Source organism: Microcebus murinus, chromosome 17 (assembly GCF_040939455.1).
Source record: "Microcebus murinus isolate Inina chromosome 17, M.murinus_Inina_mat1.0, whole genome shotgun sequence".
NCBI classification, from domain to species: domain Eukaryota; kingdom Metazoa; phylum Chordata; class Mammalia; order Primates; family Cheirogaleidae; genus Microcebus; species Microcebus murinus.
In genome coordinates, this window is record NC_134120.1 from 60,723,051 (window position 1) to 60,737,654 (window position 14,604).

General features: G+C 62.8%; 4 pseudogenes; all 4 read left to right on the plus strand.

Moving 5' to 3' along the window:
* The first annotated feature begins 2,096 nt into the window (after nucleotides 1-2,096).
* On the plus strand, nucleotides 2,097-2,215 carry LOC142861821 (uncharacterized; annotated as a pseudogene).
* Nucleotides 2,216-6,027: 3,812 nt separating this feature from the next.
* On the plus strand, nucleotides 6,028-6,146 carry LOC142861823 (uncharacterized; annotated as a pseudogene).
* A 3,842-nt stretch (nucleotides 6,147-9,988) lies between these two features.
* Nucleotides 9,989-10,107, plus strand: LOC142861824 (uncharacterized; annotated as a pseudogene).
* A 3,844-nt stretch (nucleotides 10,108-13,951) lies between these two features.
* Nucleotides 13,952-14,070, plus strand: LOC142861825 (uncharacterized; annotated as a pseudogene).
* Nucleotides 14,071-14,604: the final 534 nt, after the last annotated feature.

Below are 14,604 nucleotides of genomic sequence, written 5' to 3' on the forward strand. Positions count from 1 at the left end.
GGCCCAGCCTGGTGTCTTCTCTGAGGCCCCACGGCTGCCGCTCCCCGCAAGGGGATAGCCGCGGAGGTGGGGACCGCCTCCTCGTGGGGACGTACACCCAGCTCTCCACGTCGGATTCCGGGGCTCTCTGTCCTGCCAGAAGGCCCAGCTGGCCTGCGGGTCCTTAGAGTGGCAAAAACATCCGAAAACTGAGATTGAGGGTCCGGTGGGTGTCTGCACTTTTGTGCTGGGCACCCCAGGGAGGCCCGGGGGCTGGCTGGACAATGCGGTCTGCTGGGCTGGGGGGGGTTTGGAGGAGCAACTGATGCCCTTTGCACTTTGGGTAGCAAGTGTCTGAGGTGTCTCTGGGCCCTGTGCCATGTGGGGGCGGGGGCGGGGGCGGGGTGGGAGGAGGAGGAGGAGGAGGAGGTGGGAAGGGCCGTGGCCTGCAGTCGTGTTCCCCGGGGTGGCACAGCATGTGGCTTCTTCCACAGGCTGCTTGGCCTGGGCTCCCTGCACCTGGGCCTTTGGAGGACTGGCCCTGTGCTTGCCAACACTTCCTGCAGGGACCCAGAGCTGGGAGGTTGCATCTCTCAGCCCTGGGTCGGGCAGAGCCCCAGCGGGCCATGCCCACAACCTCTCTCAGCACGGGTCCCCCAGAAGGCTCCTTTGGGACCAGGATTCTCTTGCGGGTGACTCTTTAAGGTCTGGCCCCTGGATGGAGGGGCACCAGGAGTAGAGGAGCAGGAAGGGGAAGGGGGTGGCCATGCGAGGGGACACTTTCAGGCCAAGTCCCAGCTTCAGCCTGATCCTCCTGGGAACCCCGGGGTGGACATCACACCTCCTGGTTGCCCCGCTCTGAGACAAGGAGCCGGGCTTCGCATTCCCACAGCAGCCAGTCGTGGGCTGAGGACACCTGGGGCGTTGGGAACTCCCTGGCTTCTCCTTGGATTAACATCTGGAGCTGCTTGTGAATTGTGCCGCCACACACACCCGAGTGCAGGTGTCTTCTGCACAGACTGCGGGCCTCGCTCTTCTGAATGCCGCTAGCTCGCCACCCACCCACGGGAGAACCTGGTCAGGGTACTTTCTCTCAGGGGCAGACTCTCATCCGGGCGGGGGGCTACCGGTGTCTCTGTTTGCTCCTTTCTTTCTTCCATTTCGGGAAAGGCTTCCTTACTGGGTGTGGAAATCTCCTATGCCTTTCCTCGCCTATTCTGTCGGCTCTAAAATTCTCTTTCGGTTGCCACCCTCACAGATGGATTAGGAAACTCTTTGCGGTGCACTCATTAGTGAAATGACCTCAATGACGCTGGAATCCAATATCTAATCGCCGATTTTTAGCGAGTCCACACGCCAGGGTGGTTGGGGTCCAATGCAGCCCCGGCCAGGCCCAGGCCCCTTGGACTGGGCCACAGGAGGACACAGAGGAGGGTCCCGGCCCCCACGGTAGCGGTGCGGGCAGTTCTCCAAGGGCTTGGGTGTTTTCCAGAGGGAGGAGATGGAGGGGACTGATTTCTTCAGCGCCCCACAGACCACGCCACCCCACCCCACCCATGGGACACATCCCGAGAGAGAGAGAGACGCCCCATACACTGGCTCCCCTCCCCCGTGCGCTGTGCCCCAGCCCTGGCCCGGGGGAATAGGCGGCCGCGGGGCCACAGGGTGGGGGGCACAGCTGAAAGGGGTTGTGGGGGAGGGCGGCCCCTGGCTGGGGTCAAAGGGCGAGCGCCCCGCCCCGCCCACCCGCCCGTGCGCAGTCAGCGGCCCCGGAGGCGCGCTGGGGGTGGGGGGCGGGGAGGTGAAGGAGGCCAGGCGAGGAGAGGAGGGGGGCTGGAAGGTCTCCACCTTGGCGGGTCCAGCCGTGGAGGCGCATCTTGTGTGAGTGTGAGTGAGTGAGTGAGTGTGAGTGTGAGTGTGTGTGTATAGAGAGACAGCCCCCAACCCCGGCCCGCCGCTCCCTGCCCGCCCCGCCTGTCACCCCGTCCCTCGGAGCCCACGGGACCCGGCCGGCGAACTCAACAGGCCCGGCCCGGCGCGGGGCCTGGGGCGGGAGGAGGCGGCGGGGAAGCGCAGAGAGGCTCGGCTTCTCGAGCGGGGCAGGGGCGCCCTCCGCCGTCCACGACCACACCACCCCGAACGCGCCCGATCCCGTCTGGTCTCGGAAGCTAAGCAGGGTCGGGCCTGGTTAGAACTTGGATGGGAGACCGCCCGGGAATACCGGGTGCCGTAGGCTTCTTCTTCTTTTTTTTTTTTTTTTTGCCTCTGGTTCTGTCGCGTTTCTGGGAGTGCGGGGGCGGCCCGGGGTGGGGGTGACCCCCACCCTCAGCGCCCGCCGCGGTGCCTGGCGCCCCAGCCCGCACCGTGGGGCCTCCTCTTGTCCCGAGCCGTGACACCGCCGCCACGCGGCAGCATGCGTGGCTTCTGGACAGTCAGGTCTCAGACCAAAGGTCTGCTCTGTGGGAGCCGACACGCTGGAGGAAACCTTGAGAGTCTGAGAGGGGAGGGAGTTCCAGAAGAAGGCCTGGATGTCATTTTGAGGGAGTATGTGACCAGAACTCGTCCCGTTGCTTTTGGGGTTCTATGGGCTACACGTAGGAATCTTTGGTGGTGGCACCTGATGTTCGGGCATCCGGAGTCACACCCAGACCTGCTCCACAGGCCTCCTTTTACTTTTCTCTTCGGATTCATTTTTTTTTTTTTTTTTTTTTGAGACAGAGTCTCGGTTTGTTGCCCAGGCTAGAGTGAGTGCCGTGGCGTCAGCCTAGCTCACAGCAACTTCAAACTCCTGGGCTCGAGTGATCCTTCTGCCTCAGCCTCCCGGGTAGCTGGGACTGCAGGCATGCGCCACCATGCCCCGCTAATTTTTTATATATATATCAGTTGGCCAATTAATTTCTTTCTATTTATAGTAGAGACGGGGTCTCGCTCTTGCTCAGGCTGGTTTTGAACTCCTGACCTTGAGCAATCCGCCCGCCTCGGCCTCCCAAGAGCTAGGATTACAGGCGTGAGCCACAGCGCCCGGCCGGATTCATTATTTTTAAAAAGTGTCTCTTATCTCTATTATTGCATTTTCTTTTCTCTCTCTTTTCAAGCAGATGATGGGAGTCCAAGTTTTAAGGTGACATGTGTTGCCCGTGCCCCCCTCCCCCCCCGTGTTCTTATTCATTTACCTCTCATGTTGCTCCAGCATATTGTGGGGGCACCAATGTTAAGGTCGGGTGCGTTGCCCTCTCCCAGCCTCCCCCCTCGGGTCAGAGCTTCAAGTGCGCCCATCCCCCAGTCGGTGCGCACCCACCCCATTCCTAATGGATGTGTATGCCCATCCCCTCCCCCCACCCGCCCGACACCCACCCGAAGAAGGTGATTCCTCTGTGTCCACTTAGGTGTCCATCGGTTCGTACCCATTTGCTGGTGAGCGCGAGCACGTGGTGCTCGTGTGTCCATTCTTGGGATACTTGGCTTACTGGAACGGGTTCCAGCTCTGGCCAGGAGAACCACGAGAGGTGCCCCCTCAGCGCTGCTCCTCATAGCCGAATAGCACTCCGTGGTGTCCACGCGCCACATTTTATTTACCCACTCGTGGGTCGATGGGCACTCGGGTGGCTTCCAGGTCTTTGCGATTGTGACTTGTGCCCTGACTCTAACCCTAACCCTTACCCAGCCCGTCTCCTCCACGGCCCCTGCCTGACTGACTCCTTCCCGCCCGGCCTGTCACCTGTCACCGTCCTCTGCCCCTGCCTGACACGCTCCTCCCCGCCCGGGCCGTCACCGTCCTCGGCCCCTGCCTGACGGGGCTCCTCCGTCGCCTGGGCCTTCCAAGGGCTTGGTGTGGACGCTGGTTCCAGGACGCCCTCCCAGGAACCCGGTAGCAGGGCGGCCGCAGCGTCTCGCGCAACCCAACCGTCCGCCGGCTGGCCGCCGTGGCTAAGTGGCCTGCGGGGGACGTGCTCCCGCTGTGCCGTGGGGGCCCAGCCTGGTGTCTTCTCTGAGGCCCCACGGCTGCCGCTCCCCGCAAGGGGATAGCCGCGGAGGTGGGGACCGCCTCCTCGTGGGGACGTACACCCAGCTCTCCACGTCGGATTCCGGGGCTCTCTGTCCTGCCAGAAGGCCCAGCTGGCCTGCGGGTCCTTAGAGTGGCAAAAACATCCGAAAACTGAGATTGAGGGTCCGGTGGGTGTCTGCACTTTTGTGCTGGGCACCCCAGGGAGGCCCGGGGGCTGGCTGGACAATGCGGTCTGCTGGGCTGGGGGGGGTTTGGAGGAGCAACTGATGCCCTTTGCACTTTGGGTAGCAAGTGTCTGAGGTGTCTCTGGGCCCTGTGCCATGTGGGGGCGGGGGCGGGGGCGGGGTGGGAGGAGGAGGAGGAGGAGGAGGAGGAGGAGGAGGTGGGAAGGGCCGTGGCCTGCAGTCGTGTTCCCCGGGGTGGCACAGCATGTGGCTTCTTCCACAGGCTGCTTGGCCTGGGCTCCCTGCACCTGGGCCTTTGGAGGACTGGCCCTGTGCTTGCCAACACTTCCTGCAGGGACCCAGAGCTGGGAGGTTGCATCTCTCAGCCCTGGGTCGGGCAGAGCCCCAGCGGGCCATGCCCACAACCTCTCTCAGCACGGGTCCCCCAGAAGGCTCCTTTGGGACCAGGATTCTCTTGCGGGTGACTCTTTAAGGTCTGGCCCCTGGATGGAGGGGCACCAGGAGTAGAGGAGCAGGAAGGGGAAGGGGGTGGCCATGCGAGGGGACACTTTCAGGCCAAGTCCCAGCTTCAGCCTGATCCTCCTGGGAACCCCGGGGTGGACATCACACCTCCTGGTTGCCCCGCTCTGAGACAAGGAGCCGGGCTTCGCATTCCCACAGCAGCCAGTCGTGGGCTGAGGACACCTGGGGCGTTGGGAACTCCCTGGCTTCTCCTTGGATTAACATCTGGAGCTGCTTGTGAATTGTGCCGCCACACACACCCGAGTGCAGGTGTCTTCTGCACAGACTGCGGGCCTCGCTCTTCTGAATGCCGCTAGCTCGCCACCCACCCACGGGAGAACCTGGTCAGGGTACTTTCTCTCAGGGGCAGACTCTCATCCGGGCGGGGGGCTACCGGTGTCTCTGTTTGCTCCTTTCTTTCTTCCATTTCGGGAAAGGCTTCCTTACTGGGTGTGGAAATCTCCTATGCCTTTCCTCGCCTATTCTGTCGGCTCTAAAATTCTCTTTCGGTTGCCACCCTCACAGATGGATTAGGAAACTCTTTGCGGTGCACTCATTAGTGAAATGACCTCAATGACGCTGGAATCCAATATCTAATCGCCGATTTTTAGCGAGTCCACACGCCAGGGTGGTTGGGGTCCAATGCAGCCCCGGCCAGGCCCAGGCCCCTTGGACTGGGCCACAGGAGGACACAGAGGAGGGTCCCGGCCCCCACGGTAGCGGTGCGGGCAGTTCTCCAAGGGCTTGGGTGTTTTCCAGAGGGAGGAGATGGAGGGGACTGATTTCTTCAGCGCCCCACAGACCACGCCACCCCACCCCACCCATGGGACACATCCCGAGAGAGAGAGACGCCCCATACACTGGCTCCCCTCCCCCGTGCGCTGTGCCCCAGCCCTGGCCCGGGGGAATAGGCGGCCGCGGGGCCACAGGGTGGGGGGCACAGCTGAAAGGGGTTGTGGGGGAGGGCGGCCCCTGGCTGGGGTCAAAGGGCGAGCGCCCCGCCCCGCCCACCCGCCCGTGCGCAGTCAGCGGCCCCGGAGGCGCGCTGGGGGTGTGGGGCGGGGAGGTGAAGGAGGCCAGGCGAGGAGAGGAGGGGGGCTGGAAGGTCTCCACCTTGGCGGGTCCAGCCGTGGAGGCGCATCTTGTGTGAGTGTGAGTGAGTGAGTGAGTGTGAGTGTGAGTGTGTGTGTATAGAGAGACAGCCCCCAACCCCGGCCCGCCGCTCCCTGCCCGCCCCGCCTGTCACCCCGTCCCTCGGAGCCCACGGGACCCGGCCGGCGAACTCAACAGGCCCGGCCCGGCGCGGGAAGCGCAGAGAGGCTCGGCTTCTCGAGCGGGGCAGGGGCGCCCTCCGCCGTCCACGACCACACCACCCCGAACGCGCCCGATCCCGTCTGGTCTCGGAAGCTAAGCAGGGTCGGGCCTGGTTAGAACTTGGATGGGAGACCGCCCGGGAATACCGGGTGCCGTAGGCTTCTTCTTCTTTTTTTTTTTTTTTTTGCCTCTGGTTCTGTCGCGTTTCTGGGAGTGCGGGGGCGGCCCGGGGTGGGGGTGACCCCCACCCTCAGCGCCCGCCGCGGTGCCTGGCGCCCCAGCCCGCACCGTGGGGCCTCCTCTTGTCCCGAGCCGTGACACCGCCGCCACGCGGCAGCATGCGTGGCTTCTGGACAGTCAGGTCTCAGACCAAAGGTCTGCTCTGTGGGAGCCGACACGCTGGAGGAAACCTTGAGAGTCTGAGAGGGGAGGGAGTTCCAGAAGAAGGCCTGGATGTCATTTTGAGGGAGTATGTGACCAGAACTCGTCCCGTTGCTTTTGGGGTTCTATGGGCTACACGTAGGAATCTTTGGTGGTGGCACCTGATGTTCGGGCATCCGGAGTCACACCCAGACCTGCTCCACAGGCCTCCTTTTACTTTTCTCTTCGGATTCATTTTTTTTTTTTTTTTTTTTGAGACAGAGTCTCGGTTTGTTGCCCAGGCTAGAGTGAGTGCCGTGGCGTCAGCCTAGCTCACAGCAACTTCAAACTCCTGGGCTCGAGTGATCCTTCTGCCTCAGCCTCCCGGGTAGCTGGGACTGCAGGCATGCGCCACCATGCCCCGCTAATTTTTTATATATATATCAGTTGGCCAATTAATTTCTTTCTATTTATAGTAGAGACGGGGTCTCGCTCTTGCTCAGGCTGGTTTTGAACTCCTGACCTTGAGCAATCCGCCCGCCTCGGCCTCCCAAGAGCTAGGATTACAGGCGTGAGCCACAGCGCCCGGCCGGATTCATTATTTTTAAAAAGTGTCTCTTATCTCTATTATTGCATTTTCTTTTCTCTCTCTTTTCAAGCAGATGATGGGAGTCCAAGTTTTAAGGTGACATGTGTTGCCCGTGCCCCCCTCCCCCCCCCGTGTTCTTATTCATTTACCTCTCATGTTGCTCCAGCATATTGTGGGGGCACCAATGTTAAGGTCGGGTGCGTTGCCCTCTCCCAGCCTCCCCCCTCGGGTCAGAGCTTCAAGTGCGCCCATCCCCCAGTCGGTGCGCACCCACCCCATTCCTAATGGATGTGTATGCCCATCCCCTCCCCCCACCCGCCCGACACCCACCCGAAGAAGGTGATTCCTCTGTGTCCACTTAGGTGTCCATCGGTTCGTACCCATTTGCTGGTGAGCGCGAGCACGTGGTGCTCGTGTGTCCATTCTTGGGATACTTGGCTTACTGGAACGGGTTCCAGCTCTGGCCAGGAGAACCACGAGAGGTGCCCCCTCAGCGCTGCTCCTCATAGCCGAATAGCACTCCGTGGTGTCCACGCGCCACATTTTATTTACCCACTCGTGGGTCGATGGGCACTCGGGTGGCTTCCAGGTCTTTGCGATTGTGACTTGTGCCCTGACTCTAACCCTAACCCTTACCCAGCCCGTCTCCTCCACGGCCCCTGCCTGACTGACTCCTTCCCGCCCGGCCTGTCACCTGTCACCGTCCTCTGCCCCTGCCTGACACGCTCCTCCCCGCCCGGGCCGTCACCGTCCTCGGCCCCTGCCTGACGGGGCTCCTCCGTCGCCTGGGCCTTCCAAGGGCTTGGTGTGGACGCTGGTTCCAGGACGCCCTCCCAGGAACCCGGTAGCAGGGCGGCCGCAGCGTCTCGCGCAACCCAACCGTCCGCCGGCTGGCCGCCGTGGCTAAGTGGCCTGCGGGGGACGTGCTCCCGCTGTGCCGTGGGGGCCCAGCCTGGTGTCTTCTCTGAGGCCCCACGGCTGCCGCTCCCCGCAAGGGGATAGCCGCGGAGGTGGGGACCGCCTCCTCGTGGGGACGTACACCCAGCTCTCCACGTCGGATTCCGGGGCTCTCTGTCCTGCCAGAAGGCCCAGCTGGCCTGCGGGTCCTTAGAGTGGCAAAAACATCCGAAAACTGAGATTGAGGGTCCGGTGGGTGTCTGCACTTTTGTGCTGGGCACCCCAGGGAGGCCCGGGGGCTGGCTGGACAATGCGGTCTGCTGGGCTGGGGGGGGTTTGGAGGAGCAACTGATGCCCTTTGCACTTTGGGTAGCAAGTGTCTGAGGTGTCTCTGGGCCCTGTGCCATGTGGGGGCGGGGGCGGGGGCGGGGTGGGAGGAGGAGGAGGAGGAGGAGGAGGAGGAGGAGGAGGTGGGAAGGGCCGTGGCCTGCAGTCGTGTTCCCCGGGGTGGCACAGCATGTGGCTTCTTCCACAGGCTGCTTGGCCTGGGCTCCCTGCACCTGGGCCTTTGGAGGACTGGCCCTGTGCTTGCCAACACTTCCTGCAGGGACCCAGAGCTGGGAGGTTGCATCTCTCAGCCCTGGGTCGGGCAGAGCCCCAGCGGGCCATGCCCACAACCTCTCTCAGCACGGGTCCCCCAGAAGGCTCCTTTGGGACCAGGATTCTCTTGCGGGTGACTCTTTAAGGTCTGGCCCCTGGATGGAGGGGCACCAGGAGTAGAGGAGCAGGAAGGGGAAGGGGGTGGCCATGCGAGGGGACACTTTCAGGCCAAGTCCCAGCTTCAGCCTGATCCTCCTGGGAACCCCGGGGTGGACATCACACCTCCTGGTTGCCCCGCTCTGAGACAAGGAGCCGGGCTTCGCATTCCCACAGCAGCCAGTCGTGGGCTGAGGACACCTGGGGCGTTGGGAACTCCCTGGCTTCTCCTTGGATTAACATCTGGAGCTGCTTGTGAATTGTGCCGCCACACACACCCGAGTGCAGGTGTCTTCTGCACAGACTGCGGGCCTCGCTCTTCTGAATGCCGCTAGCTCGCCACCCACCCACGGGAGAACCTGGTCAGGGTACTTTCTCTCAGGGGCAGACTCTCATCCGGGCGGGGGGCTACCGGTGTCTCTGTTTGCTCCTTTCTTTCTTCCATTTCGGGAAAGGCTTCCTTACTGGGTGTGGAAATCTCCTATGCCTTTCCTCGCCTATTCTGTCGGCTCTAAAATTCTCTTTCGGTTGCCACCCTCACAGATGGATTAGGAAACTCTTTGCGGTGCACTCATTAGTGAAATGACCTCAATGACGCTGGAATCCAATATCTAATCGCCGATTTTTAGCGAGTCCACACGCCAGGGTGGTTGGGGTCCAATGCAGCCCCGGCCAGGCCCAGGCCCCTTGGACTGGGCCACAGGAGGACACAGAGGAGGGTCCCGGCCCCCACGGTAGCGGTGCGGGCAGTTCTCCAAGGGCTTGGGTGTTTTCCAGAGGGAGGAGATGGAGGGGACTGATTTCTTCAGCGCCCCACAGACCACGCCACCCCACCCCACCCATGGGACACATCCCGAGAGAGAGAGAGACGCCCCATACACTGGCTCCCCTCCCCCGTGCGCTGTGCCCCAGCCCTGGCCCGGGGGAATAGGCGGCCGCGGGGCCACAGGGTGGGGGGCACAGCTGAAAGGGGTTGTGGGGGAGGGCGGCCCCTGGCTGGGGTCAAAGGGCGAGCGCCCCGCCCCGCCCACCCGCCCGTGCGCAGTCAGCGGCCCGGAGGCGCGCTGGGGGTGGGGGGCGGGGAGGTGAAGGAGGCCAGGCGAGGAGAGGAGGGGGGCTGGAAGGTCTCCACCTTGGCGGGTCCAGCCGTGGAGGCGCATCTTGTGTGAGTGTGAGTGAGTGAGTGAGTGTGAGTGTGAGTGTGTGTGTATAGAGAGACAGCCCCCAACCCCGGCCCGCCGCTCCCTGCCCGCCCCGCCTGTCACCCCGTCCCTCGGAGCCCACGGGACCCGGCCGGCGAACTCAACAGGCCCGGCCCGGCGCGGGGCCTGGGGCGGGAGGAGGCGGCGGGGAAGCGCAGAGAGGCTCGGCTTCTCGAGCGGGGCAGGGGCGCCCTCCGCCGTCCACGACCACACCACCCCGAACGCGCCCGATCCCGTCTGGTCTCGGAAGCTAAGCAGGGTCGGGCCTGGTTAGAACTTGGATGGGAGACCGCCCGGGAATACCGGGTGCCGTAGGCTTCTTCTTCTTTTTTTTTTTTTTTTTTGCCTCTGGTTCTGTCGCGTTTCTGGGAGTGCGGGGGCGGCCCGGGGTGGGGGTGACCCCCACCCTCAGCGCCCGCCGCGGTGCCTGGCGCCCCAGCCCGCACCGTGGGGCCTCCTCTTGTCCCGAGCCGTGACACCGCCGCCACGCGGCAGCATGCGTGGCTTCTGGACAGTCAGGTCTCAGACCAAAGGTCTGCTCTGTGGGAGCCGACACGCTGGAGGAAACCTTGAGAGTCTGAGAGGGGAGGGAGTTCCAGAAGAAGGCCTGGATGTCATTTTGAGGGAGTATGTGACCAGAACTCGTCCCGTTGCTTTTGGGGTTCTATGGGCTACACGTAGGAATCTTTGGTGGTGGCACCTGATGTTCGGGCATCCGGAGTCACACCCAGACCTGCTCCACAGGCCTCCTTTTACTTTTCTCTTCGGATTCATTTTTTTTTTTTTTTTTTTTGAGACAGAGTCTCGGTTTGTTGCCCAGGCTAGAGTGAGTGCCGTGGCGTCAGCCTAGCTCACAGCAACTTCAAACTCCTGGGCTCGAGTGATCCTTCTGCCTCAGCCTCCCGGGTAGCTGGGACTGCAGGCATGCGCCACCATGCCCCGCTAATTTTTTATATATATATCAGTTGGCCAATTAATTTCTTTCTATTTATAGTAGAGACGGGGTCTCGCTCTTGCTCAGGCTGGTTTTGAACTCCTGACCTTGAGCAATCCGCCCGCCTCGGCCTCCCAAGAGCTAGGATTACAGGCGTGAGCCACAGCGCCCGGCCGGATTCATTATTTTTAAAAAGTGTCTCTTATCTCTATTATTGCATTTTCTTTTCTCTCTCTTTTCAAGCAGATGATGGGAGTCCAAGTTTTAAGGTGACATGTGTTGCCCGTGCCCCCCTCCCCCCCCCATGTTCTTATTCATTTACCTCTCATGTTGCTCCAGCATATTGTGGGGGCACCAATGTTAAGGTCGGGTGCGTTGCCCTCTCCCAGCCTCCCCCCTCGGGTCAGAGCTTCAAGTGCGCCCATCCCCCAGTCGGTGCGCACCCACCCCATTCCTAATGGATGTGTATGCCCATCCCCTCCCCCCACCCGCCCGACACCCACCCGAAGAAGGTGATTCCTCTGTGTCCACTTAGGTGTCCATCGGTTCGTACCCATTTGCTGGTGAGCGCGAGCACGTGGTGCTCGTGTGTCCATTCTTGGGATACTTGGCTTACTGGAACGGGTTCCAGCTCTGGCCAGGAGAACCACGAGAGGTGCCCCCTCAGCGCTGCTCCTCATAGCCGAATAGCACTCCGTGGTGTCCACGCGCCACATTTTATTTACCCACTCGTGGGTCGATGGGCACTCGGGTGGCTTCCAGGTCTTTGCGATTGTGACTTGTGCCCTGACTCTAACCCTAACCCTTACCCAGCCCGTCTCCTCCACGGCCCCTGCCTGACTGACTCCTTCCCGCCCGGCCTGTCACCTGTCACCGTCCTCTGCCCCTGCCTGACACGCTCCTCCCCGCCCGGGCCGTCACCGTCCTCGGCCCCTGCCTGACGGGGCTCCTCCGTCGCCTGGGCCTTCCAAGGGCTTGGTGTGGACGCTGGTTCCAGGACGCCCTCCCAGGAACCCGGTAGCAGGGCGGCCGCAGCGTCTCGCGCAACCCAACCGTCCGCCGGCTGGCCGCCGTGGCTAAGTGGCCTGCGGGGGACGTGCTCCCGCTGTGCCGTGGGGGCCCAGCCTGGTGTCTTCTCTGAGGCCCCACGGCTGCCGCTCCCCGCAAGGGGATAGCCGCGGAGGTGGGGACCGCCTCCTCGTGGGGACGTACACCCAGCTCTCCACGTCGGATTCCGGGGCTCTCTGTCCTGCCAGAAGGCCCAGCTGGCCTGCGGGTCCTTAGAGTGGCAAAAACATCCGAAAACTGAGATTGAGGGTCCGGTGGGTGTCTGCACTTTTGTGCTGGGCACCCCAGGGAGGCCCGGGGGCTGGCTGGACAATGCGGTCTGCTGGGCTGGGGGGGGTTTGGAGGAGCAACTGATGCCCTTTGCACTTTGGGTAGCAAGTGTCTGAGGTGTCTCTGGGCCCTGTGCCATGTGGGGGCGGGGGCGGGGGCGGGGTGGGAGGAGGAGGAGGAGGAGGAGGAGGAGGAGGAGGAGGTGGGAAGGGCCGTGGCCTGCAGTCGTGTTCCCCGGGGTGGCACAGCATGTGGCTTCTTCCACAGGCTGCTTGGCCTGGGCTCCCTGCACCTGGGCCTTTGGAGGACTGGCCCTGTGCTTGCCAACACTTCCTGCAGGGACCCAGAGCTGGGAGGTTGCATCTCTCAGCCCTGGGTCGGGCAGAGCCCCAGCGGGCCATGCCCACAACCTCTCTCAGCACGGGTCCCCCAGAAGGCTCCTTTGGGACCAGGATTCTCTTGCGGGTGACTCTTTAAGGTCTGGCCCCTGGATGGAGGGGCACCAGGAGTAGAGGAGCAGGAAGGGGAAGGGGGTGGCCATGCGAGGGGACACTTTCAGGCCAAGTCCCAGCTTCAGCCTGATCCTCCTGGGAACCCCGGGGTGGACATCACACCTCCTGGTTGCCCCGCTCTGAGACAAGGAGCCGGGCTTCGCATTCCCACAGCAGCCAGTCGTGGGCTGAGGACACCTGGGGCGTTGGGAACTCCCTGGCTTCTCCTTGGATTAACATCTGGAGCTGCTTGTGAATTGTGCCGCCACACACACCCGAGTGCAGGTGTCTTCTGCACAGACTGCGGGCCTCGCTCTTCTGAATGCCGCTAGCTCGCCACCCACCCACGGGAGAACCTGGTCAGGGTACTTTCTCTCAGGGGCAGACTCTCATCCGGGCGGGGGGCTACCGGTGTCTCTGTTTGCTCCTTTCTTTCTTCCATTTCGGGAAAGGCTTCCTTACTGGGTGTGGAAATCTCCTATGCCTTTCCTCGCCTATTCTGTCGGCTCTAAAATTCTCTTTCGGTTGCCACCCTCACAGATGGATTAGGAAACTCTTTGCGGTGCACTCATTAGTGAAATGACCTCAATGACGCTGGAATCCAATATCTAATCGCCGATTTTTAGCGAGTCCACACGCCAGGGTGGTTGGGGTCCAATGCAGCCCCGGCCAGGCCCAGGCCCCTTGGACTGGGCCACAGGAGGACACAGAGGAGGGTCCCGGCCCCCACGGTAGCGGTGCGGGCAGTTCTCCAAGGGCTTGGGTGTTTTCCAGAGGGAGGAGATGGAGGGGACTGATTTCTTCAGCGCCCCACAGACCACGCCACCCCACCCCACCCATGGGACACATCCCGAGAGAGAGAGAGACGCCCCATACACTGGCTCCCCTCCCCCGTGCGCTGTGCCCCAGCCCTGGCCCGGGGGAATAGGCGGCCGCGGGGCCACAGGGTGGGGGGCACAGCTGAAAGGGGTTGTGGGGGAGGGCGGCCCCTGGCTGGGGTCAAAGGGCGAGCGCCCCGCCCCGCCCACCCGCCCGTGCGCAGTCAGCGGCCCCGGAGGCGCGCTGGGGGTGGGGGGCGGGGAGGTGAAGGAGGCCAGGCGAGGAGAGGAGGGGGGCTGGAAGGTCTCCACCTTGGCGGGTCCAGCCGTGGAGGCGCATCTTGTGTGAGTGTGAGTGAGTGAGTGAGTGTGAGTGTGAGTGTGTGTGTATAGAGAGACAGCCCCCAACCCCGGCCCGCCGCTCCCTGCCCGCCCCGCCTGTCACCCCGTCCCTCGGAGCCCACGGGACCCGGCCGGTGAACTCAACAGGCCCGGCCCGGCGCGGGGCCTGGGGCGGGAGGAGGCGGCGGGGAAGCGCAGAGAGGCTCGGCTTCTCGAGCGGGGCAGGGGCGCCCTCCGCCGTCCACGACCACACCACCCCGAACGCGCCCGATCCCGTCTGGTCTCGGAAGCTAAGCAGGGTCGGGCCTGGTTAGAACTTGGATGGGAGACCGCCCGGGAATACCGGGTGCCGTAGGCTTCTTCTTCTTTTTTTTTTTTTTTTTTGCCTCTGGTTCTGTCGCGTTTCTGGGAGTGCGGGGGCGGCCCGGGGTGGGGGTGACCCCCACCCTCAGCGCCCGCCGCGGTGCCTGGCGCCCCAGCCCGCACCGTGGGGCCTCCTCTTGTCCCGAGCCGTGACACCGCCGCCACGCGGCAGCATGCGTGGCTTCTGGACAGTCAGGTCTCAGACCAAAGGTCTGCTCTGTGGGAGCCGACACGCTGGAGGAAACCTTGAGAGTCTGAGAGGGGAGGGAGTTCCAGAAGAAGGCCTGGATGTCATTTTGAGGGAGTATGTGACCAGAACTCGTCCCGTTGCTTTTGGGGTTCTATGGGCTACACGTAGGAATCTTTGGTGGTGGCACCTGATGTTCGGGCATCCGGAGTCACACCCAGACCTGCTCCACAGGCCTCCTTTTACTTTTCTCTTCGGATTCATTTTTTTTTTTTTTTTTTTTGAGACAGAGTCTCGGTTTGTTGCCCAGGCTAGAGTGAGTGCCGTGGCGTCAGCCTAGCT